Raw genomic sequence first — 16,746 nt, forward strand, 5'->3', positions numbered from 1 at the left:
GTAAAGTAGGCATTACCTGCTAGATTGTAACTAGATATAACTATATATCATATATCGTATAAGAATAGGCCTTTAGGCTAATGCAATCTATGACTATGGCAAGTCATATAATAATACTATTTTAAAATATAGTCTATAGACTCTATACTCTAGATCCATATGACATGAGTACATGAGATCAATAACTTAATTGTCTTAATACGATCAAATGATAGGCTATATATATATATATATATATATATATATATATATATATATATATATATATATATATATATATATATATATATATATATATATAACATGGAATTACATAGTATAATGGGCTACACATTTTTGTTTTCATTTAAGCATTGAAGGCTAAAAAAAAAAAAGCAAGAACATGAAAAATGATAAAATAATTGGTAACAATGTGATAAATAATAGAGCCTACTTCTAGATCTAAGCCTACTTCTAGATCTAAGCCTACTTCTAGATCTAAGCCTACTTTTCACTGTACAACAATTTAAATAAATTATGCAATTTATTTACATTTTTTAAACACTTGAAGACACTCAAACGCACTACATTACGTTCTCTAATCACATCTTTTAAATTTCAATCTCGATGTAGGCCGTAGAATTGAACTTTTAACCAAATTAGATCTACATCTAGATGGTAAATCTATGCTAATTCTTCTTCTTTAAATGTAACACTATTAGATATAGGCCCTATATATAGGTTTTAAATATTCCTAACCCATGTAAATCTGATTTCATTAACTTTTCCAAAAACTAGCAGTCAGCAATAAATTGTTTCAATAATGATTGTTTATCTTAGAATCAATTGTAATACTTAAACTTAAAAGTAGATATAGTTGACTTGAACTGGATACATTGGCATTTGTCATATATCAATGTCACCATCTAAAAATACTTGGAAAGGGGGGGGGGGGTATTTTTCTTATTAAAGAATGACACTCTTGTTAACATTATCTTGTGACCAAATAGTACACTGTCTAGTGGAATGAAATCATTTCATTGTAGGCCCTTACCATTAAGAATACACACACCTTCTCTAATTAGTTAAATGTAGACCAGAAACTTTCGAATTTCATTGGCTAATTAAGTATCACGTGCCATGTTAAATCTCACTACTGCAATCAATGTTTTGTATTTATTTTACAACTTTTTTTTTCAAGCATCACCTAAACCCGCCTTATTTGAAAACTTCAAAGATCGAAAACATATTAATTACCTCCCTTTTTCGAGTTTAATATTACCTTTTTATGGTTCTCGAACGTTTTTCGAATGGTCATTGGAAAAGGCACATTTAAATATTTTCATCCTTATAGTAGTTATAAATGTATAAATCGCTGAGGCAGGTATTTTTAGTACGCGACTGAGAGAGGGAATGTGCTCACTTCCTAGGAGTTGGCCTATTGTTTATGTATCGATCCGCTATGTGACCTCATCACAGCCTGAATTTTCCAGCTTGAGTAATCTTACGCTAACGCGTCACTTCGGAAAACCTGATTACGTGATCTGGAAATTACTTTGGAAAGTGAGAGTTATGGCATGATGGAGCCTGTTCAAGTCTTAAAATTAAAACATTGACTGAATATACAATTTGAATTTGAGTACATTGATTTTACATCTCTCTATATTCTATATATAAATATGTTGATCAAAACCTTTACGTTTCAAATCTATGTTATTACCACTGACCTATATATACTATATCTGTATGTCTGTAGTTAGGACATTTTTCTGTTGGTTTCTGAAGTTTATTAAGAAATGAAGATTATTAAGTCCTGGCCCAACCCTCTTGCAGGACGTCAAGGGATGGCAGCGGGTAGGTTGCCTCTCTAAGATCATGACCTCGGCCAACTACCCCTCACTCCCCCTGAATAACATTAATGGTATGTCTAAGTATTGATTGATGTACCAGTTAAACTAATTTACTTATATTTCCACAAGTTTTATCAGACTGACCAGAGAGTGGCCAGAATAAAATGGCGATCATGCTGCAACATAAACTAGCTGTGATCAGTTGTAAGGTAGCACCCAGCAACAGCAGATGTAGAATTGGTTGAGCAGGATTTCCATTTCAAAAGAAGTGATTTGGTTAGGGTGGTGGTTTGAAACTTTCAATGCACCGAAACAAAGTTAGATTTAAACATAGTCTTAAATGTTAAATGTAAACATAGTCTTAAATGTTAAATGTAAACATAGTCTTAAATGTTAAATTTAAACATAGTCTTAAATGTTAAATGTAAACATAGTATTTGAAGTTGTATGTCGTATATCGCTGTTCATTAATTTGACCTTATTGCACTTGTCACTTACCAACTACTAACGCAGGTAAAGTCTTAGAAAATCTTAAAAAATTTTTTTCGGGAATCAACTCGCTTAAGCCCCTGGAGCTCTAGATCTGGTCTTGTCTGGTATATAAATAGATTGTGTACGATTGTAATCTCTTTATGGTGGCGAAGGCGGAGTATATTTATCTAAACTGATGAAAGTTTTAAAGCTTGCACTTGAAGACATACTGCATTGTTTACTTGGTGGGCCCTCTACACCCTTTTGGTTTTTGGTTTAACTATTTTGAAAGCTGATTTCATTATTCTATAGTATAGTATAAGTAGTCATTTAAAATTGTGTTCATATCTGTTTTTTTTTTTTTTTTTTTTTTTTTAGTTTATGTTTGAGCATTAGTTCCGCGAATGGGCAAATGGGGGGGCGGGGCTTAACTTTGAATATCAACCTTTTTTTTCTGTTATAAATTTAGTAATGATTTATTGTATACAATGCAGACAAAATGCAGACAAATGGGAATGGGGGGGGGGGGGAGCCCAGGAATGAAAAGTTCATGACCTATATAACTCAGTCAATTCTGTAGACTACAGCCAACTGAATGGAATAAAGGGTTTACTTTTTTTTTTTGTTTCTTTAAGATGTGGGTACAGTGTACAGCCTCAGTTAATCATTGTCAATATTACTTGCAGCCTCATTGTGTTCACCTTTTGCTAGTCTCACGCTAAGAACTATCTCTCTATCGCTCTCTTTCTCACTGTCTCTCTCTCCCACTCTCTGTTGAATGTGTTTATACGCCATCCTTTGAACCGGTCTGGAATTGTGAGAAGTAAGCTTCTGGAATTGTGAGTAGTAAGCTGCTCGTGGAGAGAGAGAAAGAGAGAGAGAAGAGATGACTAACAGATGAGTAACAGACGAAGTGAATTCTGTAACATCCTCGTGCGGAAATGTCTCCCATTCTGACTTGCAGCAGACAAGGTCAAGTTCAGCCACACCCCCTAACAATGGCAACATTCACACTCGGTACACAAATAGAAAAAGGGAGAAAACTTCCGTTCGGGTATAGTGCCAGAAGTAGATACAGTTTTGTTAGGGCTCTTATATCAAAATTGTAAGACTAACTTGGTCTTAAAAACTAATAATAGAAAGAGCGCTGCGTGCTTAGTACATTGCTTGAACAAAAGATAGACAAGATTCGTACAACTTTCCTGTTTCCTAGTAAGCTTGGATTTAGCTTATATTTGTTCTCATCATGTTCTGTCTATAGACATAGTACACTTTGGTTCTAAATTCAAAGAAGAACCCATCTGTCCAACTTGTGCTAGCAATGTAGCTGGACACTGGGAGTACCAATATCTGTCCAACTTGTGCTAGGAATGTAGCTGGACACTGGGAGTACCAATATCTGTCCAACTTGTGCTAGGAATGTATCCGGACACTGGGAGTACCAATATCTGTCCAACTTGTGCTAGGAATGTAGCTGGACACTGGGAGTACCAATATCTGTCCAACTTGTGCTAGGAATGTAGCCGGACACTGGGAGTACCAATATCTGTCCAACTTGTGCAAGGAATGTATCCGGACACTAGGAGTACCAATATCTGTCCAACTTGTGCTAGGAATGTATCCGGACACTGGGAGTACCAATATCTGTCCAACTTGTGCTAGGAATGTATCCGGACACTGGGAGTACCAATATCTGTCCAACTTGTGCTAGCAATGTAGCTGGACACTGGGAGTACCAATATCTGTCCAACTTGTGCTAGGAATGTAGCCGGACACTGGGAGTACCAATATCTGTCCAACTTGTGCTAGGAATGTAGCCGGACACTGGGAGTACCAATATCTGTCCAACTTGTGCTAGGAATGTAGCCGGACACTGGGAGTACCAATATCTGTCCAACTTGTGCTAGGAATGTAGCCGGACACTGGGAGTACCAATATCTGTCCAACTTGTGCTAGGAATGTAGCCGGACACTGGGAGTACCAATATCTGTCCAACTTGTGCTAGGAATGTAGCCGGACACTGGGAGTACCAATATCTGTCCAACTTGTGCTAGGAATGTAGCCGGACACTGGGAGTACCAATATCTGTCCAACTTGTGCTAGGAATGTAGCCGGACACTGGGAGTACCAATATCTGTCCAACTTGTGCTAGCAATGTAGCCGGACACTGGGAGTACCAATATCTGTCCAACTTGTGCTAGGAATGTAGCCGGACACTGGGAGTACCAATATCTGTCCAACTTGTGCTAGGAATGTAGCTGGACACTGGGAGTACCAATATCTGTCCAACTTGTGCAAGGAATGTATCCAGACAATAGGAGTACCAATATCTGTCCAATTTGTGCAAGGAATGTAGCCGGACACTGGGAGTACCAATATCTGTCCAACTTGTGCTAGGAATGTAGCTGGACACTGGGAGTACCAATATCTGTCCAACTTGTGCTAGGAATGTAGCCGGACACTGGGAGTACCAATATCTGTCCAACTTGTGCTAGGAATGTAGCTGGACACTGGGAGTACCAATATCTGTCCAACTTGTGCTAGGAATGTAGCCGGACACTGGGAGTACCAATATCTGTCCAACTTGTGCTAGGAATGTAGCCGGACACTGGGAGTACCAATATCTGTCCAACTTGTGCTAGGAATGTATCCGGACACTGGGAGTACCAATATCTGTCCAACTTGTGCTAGCAATGTAGCCGGACACTGGGAGTACCAATATCTGTCCAACTTGTGCTAGGAATGTAGCCGGACACTGGGAGTACCAATATCTGTCCAACTTGTGCAAGGAATGTATCCGGACACTAGGAAAACCAATATCTGTCCAACTTGTGCAAGGAATGTAGCCGGACACTGGGAGTACCAATATCTGTCCAACTTGTGCTAGGAATGTAGCTGGACACTGGGAGTACCAATATCTGTCCAACTTGTGCTAGGAATGTAGCCGGACACTGGGAGTACCAATATCTGTCCAACTTGTGCTAGGAATGTAGCCGGACACTGGGAGTACCAATATCTGTCCAACTTGTGCTAGGAATGTAGCTGGACACTGGGAGTACCAATATCTGTCCAACTTGTGCTAGGAATGTATCCGGACACTGGGAGTACCAATATCTGTCCAACTTGTGCTAGGAATGTATCCGGACACTGGGAGTACCAATATCTGTCCAACTTGTGCTAGGAATGTATCCGGACACTGGGAGTACCAATATCTGTCCAACTTGTGCTAGGAATGTAGCCGGACACTGGGAGTACCAATATCTGTCCAACTTGTGCTAGGAATGTAGCCGGACACTGGGAGTACCAATATCTGTCCAACTTGTGCTAGCAATGTAGCCGGACACTGGGAGTACCAATATCTGTCCAACTTGTGCTAGGAATGTAGCCGGACACTGGGAGTACCAATATCTGTCCAACTTGTGCTAGGAATGTAGCTGGACACTGGGAGTACCAATATCTGTCCAACTTGTGCAAGGAATGTATCCAGATAATAGGAGTACCAATATCTGTCCAACTTGTGCAAGGAATGTAGCCGGACACTGGGAGTACCAATATCTGTCCAACTTGTGCTAGGAATGTAGCCGGACACTGGGAGTACCAATATCTGTCCAACTTGTGCTAGGAATGTAGCCGGACACTGGGAGTACCAATATCTGTCCAACTTGTGCTAGGAATGTATCCGGACACTGGGAGTACCAATATCTGTCCAACTTGTGCTAGGAATGTATCCGGACACTGGGAGTACCAATATCTGTCCAACCTGTGCTAGGAATGTAGCTGGACACTGGAGGTACCAATATCTGTCCAACTTGTGCTAGGAATGTAGCCGGACACTGGGAGTACCAATATCTGTCCAACTTGTGCTAGGAATGTAGCCGGTCACTGGGAGTACCAATATCTGTCCAACTTGTGCTAGGAATGTAGCCGGACACTGGGAGTACCAATATCTGTCCAACTTGTGCTAGGAATGTAGCTGGACACTGGGAGTACCAATATCTGTCCACTTTTACTTTCTCATTCCTCTCCGAAGCCCTAAACTTTCTCTCTCTCTCTCTCTTTTCTAGCACTCATTCTCTCTCTCTCTCTCTCTCTCTCTCTTCTAGCACACATTCTCTCTCTCTCTCTCTTCTAGCACACATTCTCTCTCTCTCTCTTCTAGCACTCATTCTCTTTCTCTCTCTTTCTTATTTCTCCTGTTTTCTGCCTCAACCAGAACACACACAGATACACACACAGAGAAATGTCATAGTCACGTATTTTAATGACATCACCCCTCCCTGTCTGGACTTTGACTTCTGTCCATCATTCTGACAACACTTGGTTGTCCAGCTGTCCCAAGCTGTAATATGCCGACAACTGTTAGATCTCTTTATGTTCCTACATGCTCTGGCCACCTCCTACGTGGTCACGTAACTGTACAGGCGGTCACGTTACTACAGGCGATCATGTAACTACAGGCGGTCACGTCACTACAGGCGGTCACGTAACTGTACAGGTGGTCACGTAACTGTACAGGTGGTCACGTAACTACAGGCGGTCACGTAACTGCACAGGCGGTCACGTAACTGCACAGGCGGTCACGTAACTGCACAGGCGGTCACGCAACTGCACAGGCGGTCACGCAACTGTACAGGCGGTCACGTAACTGTACAGGTCCTTTGAGTGGCTGGGTGAGAGAATAGGCGCCTCGACAAAATTGAGTAGAGCCATTATCGTTAAGTCTATCCCAAAAGAATGGTTGCTTTTCAAGACGAGACATTTCTAGACTATTACGTTCTAACCTGAGGTGGGAACAGACTTGAAGCCATTTGGACATTATGAAGTGCACGTCTCACGACCAGGCAGCCATCCTGTTGTCGGGGGGGGGGGGAACAGTTATCTAAAGCAGAGATAGGGTTTATGTAACCTGTCCCCCTACCAACGCCCCAGCTTACCCTCCCCACAGTGGCGTAGCTAGAGTATATGATGCCTGGTGCGGTACCTCATCATGATGCCCCCCCCCCCCCCCCCAAAAAAAAAAAAAACTAACTAATTAATCACATTGCAAAACCTTACTTTTTTGTGCAAAATAATATGCATTCATTAATCAAATATTGTTAATTCACTTTTACATAAACATACTACACATGAATTTTACACGCTTTCTTGCTGGCAAAAGTATCAATAATTTTATCGAAATCAATTTTTTCCACCAGCTCTTGTTCAAATGACAAAATGGCCAAATTAGTGAGTCGTAAATTTGTCATTGTTGATCGCAAGTAATTCTTGATCAGTTTAAGTTTGAAAAAACTTCTCTCGCATGTAGCGACGCTTACCGCAATAGTCGAAAATAGGCGAATCATGATATTCGGGACTGAATCATCTAGCTGATATTTTTTTATAAATTTCAAGAGCTCAACAGGTCCTTGTTTTGGAAGTTCGGAGGCTTCTGATGAAACTATGACAAACCGTTGTAGCCTCTTTCGCTTCAGCAGAAATTCGTTTTTATCAATGTCGCTAGGAGTACTATCGAGATTGATTTCGACCTTGAACAATCCTGTCCAAGGTAGAATAAATTTCCCTTCGTAGCTCTTCTTTGTGTGTAAGAACAGAGTCGTCACTTTTCTCACCAGGCATCTTTTTCTTATGGCCAATACGTTTTTGAGGTTCTGTACTGATTCTCAGTTCTGAGCACACGCTTTCGGCATAGGAAATGCTGGCTTCAGCGATGTCCTCTCGATTACTACTTAAAAATGTCTCTAATGTTTTTAGTTTGAGTGAGCAGTCTCGAATAGACAATCCTTGTTTTCGAAGGTAGAATTGCGTATCATTAATTTCAGTTAATACAGGAGCCCAAAATCCAAGATAGGTGAGAAAATTAAAAGACTGAATAGAAACTAATAATCCACCTGCTTCAGATTTAGTCGATGAATTTTCATCTCTGCTAGTTAATGTCTCCAGAGTTTCTAAAATTTTAGAAAATTTATCCCTAACCATCTTGACGGCTTCTCCTCTGGCGCTCCAGAGGGTCTCAACTAAACGTTTAAGGCTAGTTCCGGTTATTTTGATGAGGATATCCCAGCGGTGTGTTGAAGTTGAGAAAAAGGAGTGTGAACGGCCCAGTGTACCAAAAAATGTTACCGAATTGACTTCAGCTTCAGCAGCTCGAATTTCTGCTAAATTAAGAGAAAGGTTTGAGCAGGCAATGAATAGTGACTTCTAAAATACGTTTTTGGACACCGTAGTTTTGACCTTTCATGACCGCAGCATTATCATAGCCTTGACCCCTGCAGTCCATTATGTCTAAGCCATCCGAACGCAGTTTCTCTAGAATCATCTCAGCGATTTCAGCAGCATGCTTGTCCTTTGTGTCGATGAAGTCAACACAAGACTCACGAACCTGCACCCCGTCATTATCCATGACAACGTACCGTAAAATTTGGGAAGTTTGATCCAGCTTTGAGATGTCAGGTGTACTGTCAAAAATAATAGAGAAATATTTGGCTTGTTTTACTTGCTGTATGATTTGTTTTTTAGCGTGATCCCCCAATATTCTAATAAATTCATTTTGTATTTGTGGAGACATGTATGTATTCGGTCTGGAACAAAGCTTAGTTCGAAGCACATGCTCCCTCAAGAGTGGATCGTACTTTGATAGTAATTTTACTAACTCTCCAGGTTTTCGTCTCTTGTATAATCAAATCTTGGGCCTTGTTGTCAATATTGTTCCCTACTCTCAGGCGAACTTCAAGTTCCCTCCAGCACATCCAGGAAGTTGAAAGAAAAGCCTAGGAGAAGTTACCGTTACTAAGAAAGCTGGCCAGCACAAAGTGGGGTGACAAAGCTTACATGCTACGCACATGGTACTTAGGGGCAGTCAGATCACAAATTGAGTACAGCCATACAGTTCAAGTATATGCTAGTAAAACTGCCCTCGAATCACTCGACCGAGTACAATCACAGGCACTAAGGTTCATTTGTGTCACCTTTCGGATAAGCCCAACAAACTCTGCTGAAATCTTAACAAACGTGGCCCCTTTACATTTAAGGAGGGAGAGGGCGGTACTTACGGCCTACGAGCGCTACAAAAGGGGCGACTCTAGGCTACCCACTACAATCTTAGTGCAACAGTGGAGAGAGAGGAACCGCATAAAAATGCGATCGCTCCTCCACATTGCGGCCAATTTGTCAAAATCAGCTGGGCTCTCCACTGATAGAATTCCTATTAGAAGAATTAGTACTTGCCCTCCGTGTAGGAGATTGCCGGCCCCACAAATAAACATGTCCCTCATAGGGCAAGAGGGAGCCACCAAGAGGCGATTAACACCTGCCATACTCCAAAACTTGGCATCAGCTACACTAAAGTCCTACCCATCAGATGCCATTTTCTGTTATACCGATAAGTCGGTAACTAGGGACCCCGATGGATCTGGGTATGGGGCCCTTATAGTCTACCCAGACCGGACAGAACCAGAGATGCCGATTTCTCCATCTGAGCTTAAAAGGGTTTTGAGGCGCCAGCCAGACTAGTCAGTCTTGAGCGCTGTATATCATTTTGTTTACGTTACAGTATTACAATTAACTATTTAGTTTAAAAAAACTCGTAGAAAAAAAGGTTAGCTTATTTAAAAATATTGACATTACAATAGAATTATTTCCAAAATTAAACTATAAAGAATCATAAAGAAATGAATAAACTAAGACAATTGTTTAGAGCTAGAGTTTAGTAATATATTTGTAAACTCTATATCTAGATTAAACCAATGGACTAAACAATGAAGTAAAAAAAAGTTGGCCTATCTTCTTCTTCTTCTTTATATTACAGAGCATTGATCAGTGTAGTAACAACATGTACCGTGTGTCCGAAATAAATCTAGTAAATTAGATTCAAACTGTTCTATAGCTTACATTGTATTGAAGAAATAGTCAAGGAGATGAAACAAAATAGCGACATGACTAGTTTATAAATCGTTAGTTCATGTTTAAAATACAGTAGTTTATATTTGTTCATGTCCATACAATTAGTCGTTTTTACTGAAATGCTCAGGGAAATAGGAAATTAATACACACTGGGGGAATTTTGGTGCCCCTCTCCACTTGGTGCCCTGTGCGGCCCGCACCACCCGCACATTGGTAGCTACGCCACTGCCTCCCCACTTTTCCGACACATGAAAGTATTTAGTCTGTTTAATGGATCACTATATCCCTGCTTATTGGATAACTATATCCCTGCTTATTGGATAACTATATCCTTGCTTATTGGATAACTATATCCCTGCTTAATGGATAACTATATCCCTGCTTAATGGATAAATATATCCCTGCTTAATGGATAACTATATCCCTGCTTATTGGATAACTATATCCCTGCTTATTGGATAACTATATCCCTGCTTATTGGATAACTATATCCCTGCTTATTGGATAACTATATCCTTGCTTATTGGATAACTATATCTCTGTTTAATGGATAACTATATCAATGTTTAATGGATACTATATCCCTGCTCAATGGATAACTATATCACTTTTCTAATGGATAACTATATCCCTAGCAGGTGCAATGGTTGAATACGTATAGACATAAAGGCATGTTTAATGAGGGTATGTGTGTAATGAGGACATGTGGATAAATGTGTGTAATGAGGACATGTGGATAAATGTGTGTAATGAGGACATGTGGATAAATGTGTGTAATGAGGATATATGTGTGTAATGATGGCACGTGTAAGTACTCGTAAGGCCACACTGATACAATGTGCACTGCTGGGGTAAAGTAAATACAAATATGAAGCTAAGTATTGAAACAACCAAAAGGTCCGTGGTTCGTACACGCCTTTATATCACCAGTGGAATTTGAATAATCCCCCCTGGGCCCCCACTTAAGAGGGGGTCAAAATGAGTGTTTTTTTACATTAAATATTAAATATTAAGCACAACGAACAGGCCCCCAAAGAGGTAAATCTCCCGGGCCCCCAAATGATGGAGAATTCCTAGCTACGCCCCTGTATATCACTATACTTTAATTTAGTCTTTTCTCAATTAATAAAGCACTCTAGTGCTGCCATCATCAAGGTATTGTGTCTGTGTGCAGACACTGACACTTGTACGAGCTTAGGGTGACATGGTTCTATCATGTCAATGACAAATGTTACGCAGTCAGGCTTGCTCGGACTGATCATAATAAAGAGACACTCGAGCTGATGTGTAGAACGCAAGCATAATAAACACGGGTCTGCTTTAGCACACATGCACACATATACATACACACAAATTCGTGCAACACACACACACATGTACATACACACGTACACAAGTACATACACATACACACAGGTTTACATACCTGAGCTGATATCACATGAATATTTATGTGTAATCAAAACAAGATATCCCATGATCCTCTCTCCCAGCAACTTAATTAATCAAACAACTTTCAAGTTCAAAGTTGGACTACTTCAGAGGTGCTCAGTCAGTTTAGGTCTAGGGGTCACACAACAATTTCTCCGGATCTAAGGTCTCAGGTCGCATCGATCAATGTAACTTCCTCTGCCGATTCATTGTGCACTTTGGGTAGATGTTTGGATTGTCAGATAGTCAAAAGTCAAGGGCCGGATATGGCCTGCGGGTTATAGTTTGGGAATTACTGGGTACAAACCCGTGTATGTGTAAGAATATGTTTCTCTGAGTGGGCGTGTGAGAGCATGTGTGCGCTACTATGAGCTTGGGGTCTTCTTGTCAGTGTCTCTCTTTTTTTTTTTTGACTTGTTTTGTGTTTTCGTTTTCTGTGTGGCTCAAACTAACAATCATTGTTGTCATTATTCATTGGTATGATTAGCCCATTCTCTCTCTCTCTCCTCTTTCTCTCTTTGTCTCTCCATCTCTCTATCCCCCTCTCTATTCCCCTGCACTATCTAGTACCATCAACCGAATCATGTCAACATGACATTAAAGATATGCACAGAGAGGGGGTGTCAGTAGGAGACGGGAAACTTATCAATTCGATGTGTTAAGGGACATGGACTTTCCTGACTCAGTTGCTCTCAATGTCAAGTCGGTGCGACTGCTGACTACGGGAACATAGAGCATATTACCAGTTTCTCAGTAACCAAATACAATTAAACAGCCGTCTCAATCTTTCCTCTCGATAAAATGAATCAACTAAAACCAACAGAGGAACTTTATGAAATGAATCAACTAAAAACAACAGAGGAATGTTATAAGTGAATCAACTAAAAACAACAGAGGAATGTTATGAAACGAATCAAATAAAACCAACAGAGGAATGTTATGAAACGAATCAAATAAAAACAACAGAGAAATGTTATGAAACATTACTTAAAAGAATAAAATATTATGTTATCTACTTTTAACGACAAACCTAGACATGTTTTGTTTTCGGCTTCACTGTGGCATATGACGGACCTCCCGTGGTGGTGGTGGTACATTAAAGGAGAATGATATTATTTCCCCTCCCTTCCCCCTTTTTTTTTATTCTGCCCAGTGTTAGACTATTTGTAATTAAACGATTGTGACAAATAATATTCTGCTTGTCTGCTGATTTTTCTTCCTCATATCTTCGTTATGCTCCAGCTTGTCCACCAGTTTAGCGACGCATATTAGGCGAATAAGTCCCTGATCTTCCGTTTATTTAAAATACGAAAACACACTCACTTATATCTATAAAATATCTTATTTTGTGATGTTGTTTTTTTTGTGACAAAGTTTCTATCAACTCTCTGTCTGTCTGTCTGGTAAAAATTTTGAACACGTTATCTTTCTCACACCCATTCTCAGATCAGGTTAAAACCTTGCACAATTATTCATTGGCGAAGACAATACGCAACAACAAACAATAAGTCAATTAATCAATGTTTATTAATTATTTTGTTTGATACCAACAAGGGAAATGAATCCTTCAGTATTCTTGATATGGCTAAATGTGGGGGCCTTGTTCCCTTAGATATTTGTACACGTTATTTCTCCCAAAACTCATTCTCGGATCAAGTTGGAACTTTAAATATATATTTATTTACCTAACAAATCATGAATCGAGTAAAAACTGACAAATTAGTCCTTTATTTATTGGTAATTAATAATTTTGCTAGATATCGAAAAAGGGAAACAACGTTTACATTATTGAGATATATAGTTGTAAGTGTAAAGTTCTTCCCCTAAGATAAGTTTTGTTTTTAAAAAAGAATTTTTACTTTATTTTGCTTGTTAAACAAAGAGGACATAAAACATCCATATATAGAACAAACGAGCTGATACCCGTGCTAGCTACCGTTGAAGGGACATTTTTATATCCTTCAATACAACGGACCAGACGCTCCATTCTAGAAATCCCTTTTTTGTTTCTTTTAATCAAATAGCCAGCAACCTGCTTATTAGACAAACACACACTTCTTTGGCTTATCAGTTGTAGTTCTAAAAACAAAATGCATTTTCGGACTGCCCACATTATAACGCCCCCCCCTTTTTTTCGTACACAGACATTTATACTATAGTTGTGTATCCTCCAATGAAACGCCTCGCCCCAACCACATAAAGCCTTTGCCTCTTCCAATGAAACGCCTCGCCCCAACCACATAAAGCCTTTGCCTCTTCCAATGAAACGCCTCGCCCCAACCACATAAAGCCTTTGCCTCTTCCAATGAAACGCCTCGTCCCAACCACATAAAGCCTTTGCCTCTTCCAATGAAACGCCTCGCCCCAACCACATAAAGCCTTTGCCTCTTCCAATGAAACGCCTCGCCCCAACCACATAAAGCCTTTGCCTCTTCCAATGAAACGCCTCGCCCCAACCACATAAAGCCTTTGCCTCTTCCAATGAAACGCCACTCCCTACACGCACTCACACACCACGCACTCACACACCACGCACTCACACACCACGCACTCACACACCACGCACTCACACACCACGCACTCCTTTGGCTCATGAATCCTCGAAGCGATTATAAATATTAGCATTTTTTAAACACTAATACACAAATATTTACTCAATAAAACATGAGGATAATAATACATTTCTAGCTCAATATGCTAAATATGAAAATCATGTAAGGACTTTTTTTTTCATAAGCCATTCTGAACTGAGCCACAGAAACTCCATTCATTTCCATCTCTGATTAAGATGAACGACTTGATTATCAACTGACTTATTGGTAGAGAAGATAACAATGGGAAATGCCTTTCAAAAAGAGCATGTATTAGCGCGTGGCTAATCTTCAAGTCTTCAGTACCATAACAACGTCTACGTCTTAACCTATTGAATTGGAGACATTGTAGTTATGAATACTTTTTAAGAAGCTCTGCTCTTGCTATTCACCTGGAAATCTTCTGAATGTTAAGAGGGTACGATAACAAAAAAAAAAAAAAAACGCGGGAAGAAATCTGGCACAACTTTGGTAAAAATTGTCTGGAAGTTAGAACAAGCAAAGGGAGTTAATTACTTCTTGGCATGTTTACAAATACTTGTATCGAACGTTTTGAAGACAACTACGCAGCGGCCCCCCCCCCCAACCACATCGAGTATTCTAGGTTAAAATGTGTGCTTTTTTTAAGTGCTTAGAAGTTGGTGGGGTCAATAGAGTTCGAACACAAGGTATTCAATCCTATGGTTTTGGGATCAAATCCGTGCTTTAAGACCCAGCGTAATTAGTTCTTCTATACTGTCCACATAGACCTCCAGCGAAACAGACTTATTTGTAATGTAGTCTTTCCAGCGTATGTCCGTTAGGGAGCGAAGGCACCTTTGGTGGAAGCGTCCGAGGAGACTTACATTGGATCGAATTCTATTTAATTATCTTATCTTATCTTATATAATACAGACGTTACTTCAAAAAAGAAGATGATTACGTCCTACGCGTCATGCATTTAGTCATGCATATTAACCAATGACTTAAATTCTGCCAAGTCACTGGTTTTCCTGGCTAGCTCAGGCAACCCATTCCATGCTCTAATAGCACTAGGGAAGAAGGAGTATTTGTACAAATTTGTCCTAGCATATGGGACGAGGAATGTGCCTTTATCTTTGTGTCTTTCAGAGTATTTTATTAAATTTTGTTTTTGTATTTGAAGATTATGGTTCAGTGTTTTATGTATTATTGCTACTTTAGTTTTGAGTCTTCTATCCTGAAGGCTTTCTAAATTTAGTGATTTTACTAAAGGTGTTACTCTAGTCAAATGTGAATATTCGTTTGTTATGAATCGCACTGCTCTATTTTGTGCCTGTTCTAGTTTCTTAATGTTTTCTTGAGTTGAGGGGTCCCAAACAGAGGATGCATATTCTATTATTGGCCTAACCAAGGTTAAATAACATTTTAGTTTTATGTTCTTATTTGATTTATAGAAATTTCTTTTAATAAATCCTAATGCTTTGTTTGATTTTTTTGTAGTTTCATCAATATGTGGATTCCATGACAGTTTTTCATTTATTATAACACCTAGGTATTTTGCGTTTTTAGTCTGTGTTACTGGTTTGCCATGAATAAGATAAGTGGAATTAATTTGTTTTAGTTTTTTTGTTACTCTTAACAACTGACATTTTTCTGGGTGGAAAGACATGCTCCAATTTGATTCCCATTTCTGTAATTCATCTAATTCTCTTTGTAAAATATCTGTGTCTTGTGTTGTTTTTATTGTTCTACATATTATGCAATCGTCTGCAAATAATCTGACTTTTGTTCCTGAAGTAATGCAATTTGGTAAATCATTTATGTAAATTAAAAACAGTAGTGGACCCAAGACTGTTCCTTGAGGTACACCTGAGTTTACTGTTATCGGTGTTGATTTAGAGCCATTTATTATTACAGTTTGTTCTCTCCCTATCAGAAAGTCTTTAATCCACTGATGCAGTGGACCATTAATGCCGAAATATTTTAATTTTTTAAGCAAACTATGGTGTTGAACTTTGTCAAAAGCCTTAGAAAAATCTAGTAAGATAGCATCTATTTGTTCACTATTATCTAAACCTTTTGAAAAATCATCAATTAGTCCTATTAGTTGTGTTTCACATGATCTATATTTCCTAAAGCCATGCTGGTATGGTGTGAGGACATTATGTTTGTCTAAGTGGTTTATGATGTTGCTACATATTATGTGTTCTAGGATTTTACATGTGATGCTGGTAAGTGATACTGGTCTGTAGTTTCCTGGGTCAGATTTTTCTCCTTTTTTAAATAGGGGGGTGACATTAGCTTCTTTCCAGTCCTTTGGTACTCTGCCCTGGTTAAGTGAAGCCTGAAAGAGTATTTTGAATTATATATCTGATCGACTTGCATCTGATCGGATTCGATAGGATAGGAGTGGATCTGATCCGAATCGTATCGTATTAGTCAGTATGAAGATCAAGTCCACGACATTCACTTTGTTAGTGCAAAATTCTGTCAGTTTCGGGACTTTCCAGACTTCAACCTTCACCTATCTCAATGTAGGCAGATATATAGAAGTATATAAATCT

The sequence above is a fragment of the Biomphalaria glabrata genome, chromosome 8 (genome assembly GCF_947242115.1).
Source record: "Biomphalaria glabrata chromosome 8, xgBioGlab47.1, whole genome shotgun sequence".
Lineage (NCBI taxonomy): Eukaryota > Metazoa > Mollusca > Gastropoda > Planorbidae > Biomphalaria > Biomphalaria glabrata.